The sequence below is a fragment of the Neopelma chrysocephalum genome, unplaced genomic scaffold, assembly GCF_003984885.1.
Source record: "Neopelma chrysocephalum unplaced genomic scaffold, ASM398488v2 Primary Assembly neopelma1_23b, whole genome shotgun sequence".
NCBI classification, from domain to species: Eukaryota; Metazoa; Chordata; class Aves; order Passeriformes; family Pipridae; genus Neopelma; species Neopelma chrysocephalum.
The window spans coordinates 10,040,970-10,047,682 of NW_020897692.1; the positions used below are offsets into that span (position 1 = coordinate 10,040,970).

At 39.0% G+C, this 6,713-nt stretch overlaps 1 pseudogene; it reads right to left on the reverse strand.

Moving 5' to 3' along the window:
- Positions 1 to 796: 796 nt before the first annotated feature.
- LOC113974816 lies at positions 797 to 4,671 on the reverse strand (annotated as a pseudogene).
- Between the last annotated feature and the right edge of the window lie 2,042 nt (positions 4,672 to 6,713).

A 6,713-nucleotide genomic window follows, 5' to 3' on the forward strand; every position in this document is an offset into this window, starting at 1 on the left:
TTTGTGTGATGGGTAGGAGAGTCAGAAAAAAGGTAAAACCTGTGGGTTGAGATAAGAACAGTTTAAGAATTCAAATCATCATCATCATGGCTAGGCTTCGCGAACGAAGATTTGGGAAGAGCTCTACCCACGTTTCTTGCAAGCCCGTTGGTGGCTAAAAAGGCCAATACGAGAAAGGCATGTCCGGTTGCAAAAGACGCAGCAGAATTCAAATAAATTTAAATATAACAACAACAAAAACATTATTAATAATAATATACATGATAATGATAACAATCATAAGAATAAAAATTTTATTGAAAAGGAGAGAGAGATAAATAAAACCCAAGAGAAACAAGTGAGGCACAATAGAATTGCTTACCACCCACTGACTGCTGCTCATCCCATCCCCAAACAGTGACCTCCCCCTCCTGACTAACTCTCCCCAGTTTATGTACTGGGCATGACATTCTGTAGTATGGAATATCCCTGTGGCCAGTTTGGGTCTGCTGTCCTGGCCTCATTGCCTTCTCGCTTCTTGTGTACCTGCTCACTGGCAGAGCATGGGGAACTGAAAAAAGTCCTAGAATCATAGAATGGTTTGGGTTGGAAGGGACCTTAAGGATCATCTAGTTCCACCCCCCATGGCAGGTACACATTCCACAAGACCAGGTTGCTCAAAGAGTCATCCAACCAAGGCTTGGTAATTTTTTTTTTTTTGCCTGAGAGTTTACTATTGCAGAAGACTTAGAGATGAAACAAAAATGAATCGAAACCAAAACATTTTATTTCATTACTTAACCACAAAATTGTGTAGTTGAGCTATCAGAGGCGTTACAAACCCACATTATTTCAAAATAAACCTAAAAAGTCTGAAACATTTAAAAGTTTTAGTGGTGGTGGCTTAAGAGGAATCTTTCTCATTGTAAACTTTTTTGGTTCAAATTGTTTCAACTCTTCAGATACTCTTTGGTGTAAATAACTTTTCTGATGTAGTAATGTTTGTAACTGCAGAAGACACTGATGTGATGTTATGTCCTGAGGCACTGTCAGTCTGTCCAAATAAAGTACTACTTGAACATGAGGCAGAAGTTGCTATTGCTGCATTAAAAGTTCCAAAGGCTGTAAGCACAGTGTTGCTTGAAGAGTTCACCACTGAAGAATTGCCAGGCAAGGGCATCACTCCAAATGCAGGAGGATTACAACCAGCAGAAATGCTCTCAAAAACTGGAACAATTCCAAACTGTGATGCAGTGGCAAGACTGGAACTCACTGTAAAGGAGAAACCGGTGGCACTGTTACTGTGGCTGTTCACAGGAAAGCTTGGCAGCCCAAAGTTTGGTGTTTGCTGTCCTCCAATCCAAAGGAAGGCAAGGGTTGAGTGACTGTGTTCTTTAATTCAGATAGCAAAGCCGCTTTTGTTGATGCATTTAAAGCTTCCAACTGTGGCAACTGATTTGTCCGTTGTCCATTTGGTTGGACAGAATTTATATAGTTCTGAATGTTATTGTTTGCTCTGCAGTTAAAACACTCCAGATGGAACTGTTCTGGAGAGAAATCTGAAAAGCCTGAGACATTCAGCTTTTTTTTCACTGGTGAATAAGATAAAACTGTCCATTGTCCTGAAGATTCTCGAATTTCCATGTCTTTCATACACATTCGAGAAGTCTCTCCTCTTCATCTTTATAGCCATCAGCAATATTTCAACTGTTCGTTAATGCAGAGAATCTGTTCTGCGAGAAGTCCTTGACTTAGGGTAAACACTAAGCAACAACCAAAATATCAGTGTGTTATCAACATTATTCTCATATTAAATCTAAAACCACAGCACTGTACCAGCTACCAAGAAGAAAATTAACTCTATCCCAGCTGAAGCCAGATCTCAGAGGAGTATTACTTTACCCCAGTTCTCTGGGATTTATGTCACAGTGTCATTCCTGACACAAAAATAATACCTGAATTGACAAACAGTGACTTATCTGAGGATAAGATTCATCTGTCCTAATGTTAATTACTTTGGAATTACATGTTGAGTAAGAAAGTGATCTAGGCTCTTAATTGGTGGACTGAGAAAGAGACAGAAAATGACTCAGCCCATTCTGAAACAGGAGGTGCTGATGAATGACTGAGCAGAAAGATACCTATATCAAAAAATATTCCTTTGAGTATGGAGGAAATGGAGAAGACTTGCTTACCAAAAGTGTTGAGCTTCTGGACAGCTGAAATGGTAGGAGACAAACGGCACCCCAGGTCTGCTATAAATCAGAATTTGGGTTCCCTATGAATCACACTGAGAGTTCCATAATGTGATTGATTTTGAAGAGCAGATGGGATGTCAAAGGAGTAGTCCAGTTCTATCAACATAAATCTGTCCTGTCTTCCTTCTGCATGTGTGAATATTAAATTATTACCTATGTATGAAGGAGTTACACACCAAAATAGTCTGAACATTGTGGTAAACTGTAACTCTTGTGGTGTGTTTAAGGTAGCTGTGACTAAAAGCCCAGGCAGCTTTCAGAGATCTAGAGAGCCTTCTGAAATGTTACTCTTTAATGTAAATTCAATATATAAATTTGAGGTGAAGAAAGCCCTTATGGATATATTTTATTTATATTTCTCTTCTGCAGAAAGGTAGCAGAGTTTTAGGCTGGGACAGGCTGTGCCCCAGGAGAAAATTTTCTTGTAGATATGCCCTGTACAGGCAAGGACAGAGCAGGTCAACTGGCGAGCATATTGCATATGTGCCTCGCTTGGTGGAAAATTGGAAGTTTAATTGGGTTTTCCTCCTGCTGTTTTTTAACAATACTGAGCCTGTCACTATGCAGGGAACTTTGTATATGAAATATGTCAAAAGAAAATTAAGATAAGTGGCATCTTAGTGAGTTCTTTAATGCTCAGGGCATGGATGGCAAGTCTCAAAAGACTATGGCAACAACAGAAATAATACGTAAGAAAAAAAAGGCAAAAATTATCACACAATGTAGGTTAGTTATATGCAAATCAGAGAACATTAAACATCATTATCCTAATATTTTTTAAGAAAGAAAACACAGAGCTCACAAAGAATGTTAGACTGCCTGGTCCCAACGGTGACAGAAATCCTTCTCAGTTCCCATGTGGCACCAGCAGCAGTAATGTAGGTTTCTGTACACTCTACTCATAGCATGTCAATGCCAACCTGAGGGGTTCTCCAGGAGATGCAACACAGTGACTTGAGCACTGGTCCACGTCCACCAACAGATTTGGGTGCTTGAGAACTGAGTGTCTCTGCGTATAGTCCAGCTTTAAAGTTCCTACTGCCACACAGGAATCCACAGCAGAGAACCTTACATTGCCTGTCCTCTGCCCCTCAAGGATACCTCACAAGGAATTCACAGTCAGCACTTGGAAGGGAAAGTTGTCTCAAAATCCCTGTGAGGGGCAATGGGAAATAACCTTCCATCTCACATCCTCATCCTTGCCTGGACTCATAGTTATCCAACCTCTGCCTCCAAGAAAGTGCTTCTTTCCAGACACACTGGAGTAAGTTGTTTTTCTTCAGAGGTGGAACAATAGTCATCTCTTATAAGACATAACTAGAGAAAGTAGAAGTGACTTCCTTACATATAATCTTTGTAGTGTAATTCTGAGTGGGCAGAATACTCCATAAGGGATGCAATTCTATTCCCTTTTCCTCCTGAAAGAATTCCAAACACCTCCCACCACCTAGGTGAGTGTCCCAGCCAGACGGTATGCTCTGGCAAATGTTAACGGGAAGAGAAGGAAGAGGGACAGAAGGAAAAGGGCTGCTACTTACATATTTTTTAAAGGTTAGCTAAAATTGAATGGGACTGACTTAATTGTTAAGACATTTCTGTAGGACATGGGTGCTGGAAAAGAGCAAAACAGCTTGCCCAACCCTGGAGTGTCCATCTTTGGGCCAGCCAGCCACGAGTGACAGTTTTGCATGAAAGGTGAAGTTCCTTCACGCTGTAGTTTTATCTGCCCAAATTAATGGAAAACTTGTGAAGTGCATCCAGTTCTTCACAGTTAAAAGATTGTCAGACTTAAACTTCTTCTTTGACAATCCTTCCACTTTTGTGGCACACATTACTTGGAGACACATGCTGGTTAGGTCTCTTTAAATTTTCTTCCCCTTTTTTTCAGTGTCTCTGCTGAAGTTTTTAGCTGTTCTTCCATTCATGGTGCTGTCTTTGATGTCTGTTTATTCCTGGTACCACGCAGTGTCACATAATCAGGTTGCAATAGTGTCACTGAACAAATCCTTCCTTCCAAGCAGCAAATATATCATGCTGTTGGATCTGAATAAAGGTAGACTCTCTTTTGAAGGACCCATATTTCCAGTGTCATGTCTGGGCAGCTAATCCCATAAGGTAAGTTCCAGGAGTCATGGAAATAGCCTCAGATCATTTATTTTTTTCTGAAGTGCCAGCACCTTTATATAAAAAAAATAAATTTTTAAAGTCTAATGTGAAAATAAAGGAAAAGGTACTAAAGACAATAGTAGAGTTCACAACAATGGTTTGAAATTTTTTTATTGCTTTACACTTTTGTCTTTGTATTTTTAACTAACTAGTATGAAATTTTTCTTATTTAATGTCTAAACAGCTGCTATTTGTCTTTTGATAACTTCATGCCCTTGACTTATCCACAGTATAACTTACTGGTATGATGGGTATCACGAGCAACCATAACTGTGTGTTTTGCTCCAGAGAGCTGTTAACTAATGCCAAAGAAATAACACCATGATTTCACCACACATTCTGCACAAACTTAGGAATGTGTTTTGCAAGTTAACTGCAAAGCACCTATGTCTTTGAGAAGCTCTATCATCCACAAAGTTCTCTGCAGTGGGTACAAATATGCAAGAGAAATGGATGTATGCATATGATATAAATTTTGTATGAAATTCAATTCTGTGTAGAAGCCTAATGAGAAGTCTAAACACCACTTCTTGTCTGATTTTATGGAGAACCTGAGCTTTGCATTTGCTATGTGTTTGGAATTTTAAGTTTAGTTAAGTTAATACACCTACTGCGTGGTATATCACAGGAATGTTAAAATGCCAGGAATTTTCTTCTGCTGATATCTCTCAGTGTCTGAATGTATGTTTATACTCATATGATTCAGCCATTTGACCGATTTACTTACCAATACTCTTTTTAAAAAAAAACAAACCCTATCATTGATTAAATTTGGAATTTTCCTTCCTTCTCTACCTTGTTGTTCTCAGATAATGAGGCTGCATTTGGCATGTGCTGACAGCACATATTCTTTTTCAAATATCCCTGTTCAAATTTAACCACACTTTGGTTTAAGGGGACCTTTTACAAATACCTGGTTGACCTGCTATTTCTTTATATATTACCCCACAAAACAGTATACTAATTAATGGGTTTCTCTTTCCTTATTATCACATTGCTTTCCTGTATATTTTTGTCCACTTATATATCAGCTAGAATTCTGTAAGGTAGGGACTAGTAATTTTTTTTAGGCTATGCACATCTTGAGATCTTTATCTGTGACTGTATTTTTGTAGCTCTCAAAATAATAAGCATAATTTATAGTGCTTTTCTGGTTTGTAGCGTTGAGTTATTCCATAAGATCTCAATGTGAAAAGTTGCTTCAAAGGGAAGCTGCTGTTTATGAACATAGAAAGCTGTCAACTTGTGAAGTAGTTTGACTCCTGAAGAGAATCTTCCTGTTTAAAAATACTTACACCCTTTTGTAGTATTTTTTGATCTTATGTTGAAGATTTTAAATTGGCTTTTGGAGCTGTGTTCTGCATTTTATAATTGTGAGTTTTATGTGTTTTTTTTTTCTTGGAAGATCATTCAATTCCATTTTCTCCTTAGAAAAATGTCATATGAGGTTCCTGTGAACCCAAGACAGAAAATAAAAGCTTACAGTTACTAAAATGCATTTACCTGTGTGTATAAGCTGTGACTGACTGAACTTCCCCCAGCACTGCTGTTATTATATACCATACATCTCCACAGATATACAAGACTCAAGGGCAGAGGGGAAGAAAAGTTTTTTGTATAAATGCTGGTATGCAAGACTCCTTCATCTTCTGAAGCTGTTGTGCCTGAAGTGTGAAGTAGCCATGAGAAAATTTGATAAAAGAACTGTTGTGACTCAGCTGTACATTCAGCTGCTTCTCCCAGATCAACACTTACAGTTGCAAAGGGTTTCTGTGAACAGATGTGCAACAGTTGTGGTCCAGCCCAGAGAGATTTTACAGTAGGGGAAAGTAGAGAGAAGAGAAGAAGGGAATGGAATCATAGAATGGCTTGGTTGGAATGGACCTTAAAGATCATCTCGTTCCAACCCTCCTGCCATGGGCAGAAACACTTTCCACTAGACCAGGTTGCTCAGAGCCCCACTCAACCTGGCCTTGAACACTTCCAGGGATGGGGCATCCACAGATTCTTTGTGCAACCTCTGGCAGTGCCTCACCACCCTCACGGTAAACAATTTCTTCCTAACATCTAATCTAAACCTACTCTCTTTCAGTTTAAAACCATCATCCCTTGTCCTATTACTACCCTACTGAAACCTTACTGAAGTCTTTCTCTGTCTTTCTTATAAGTCCACTTTAAGTACTGAAAAGCCATAATAAGATTTCTCTGGAGCCTTTTCTCCTCCAGACTGAACGATCTCAACTCTGTTAGCTTTTCCTCATAGGAGAGGTGTTCCATTGTTGACTTGTGTTTCAGTAATGATCACGAAAA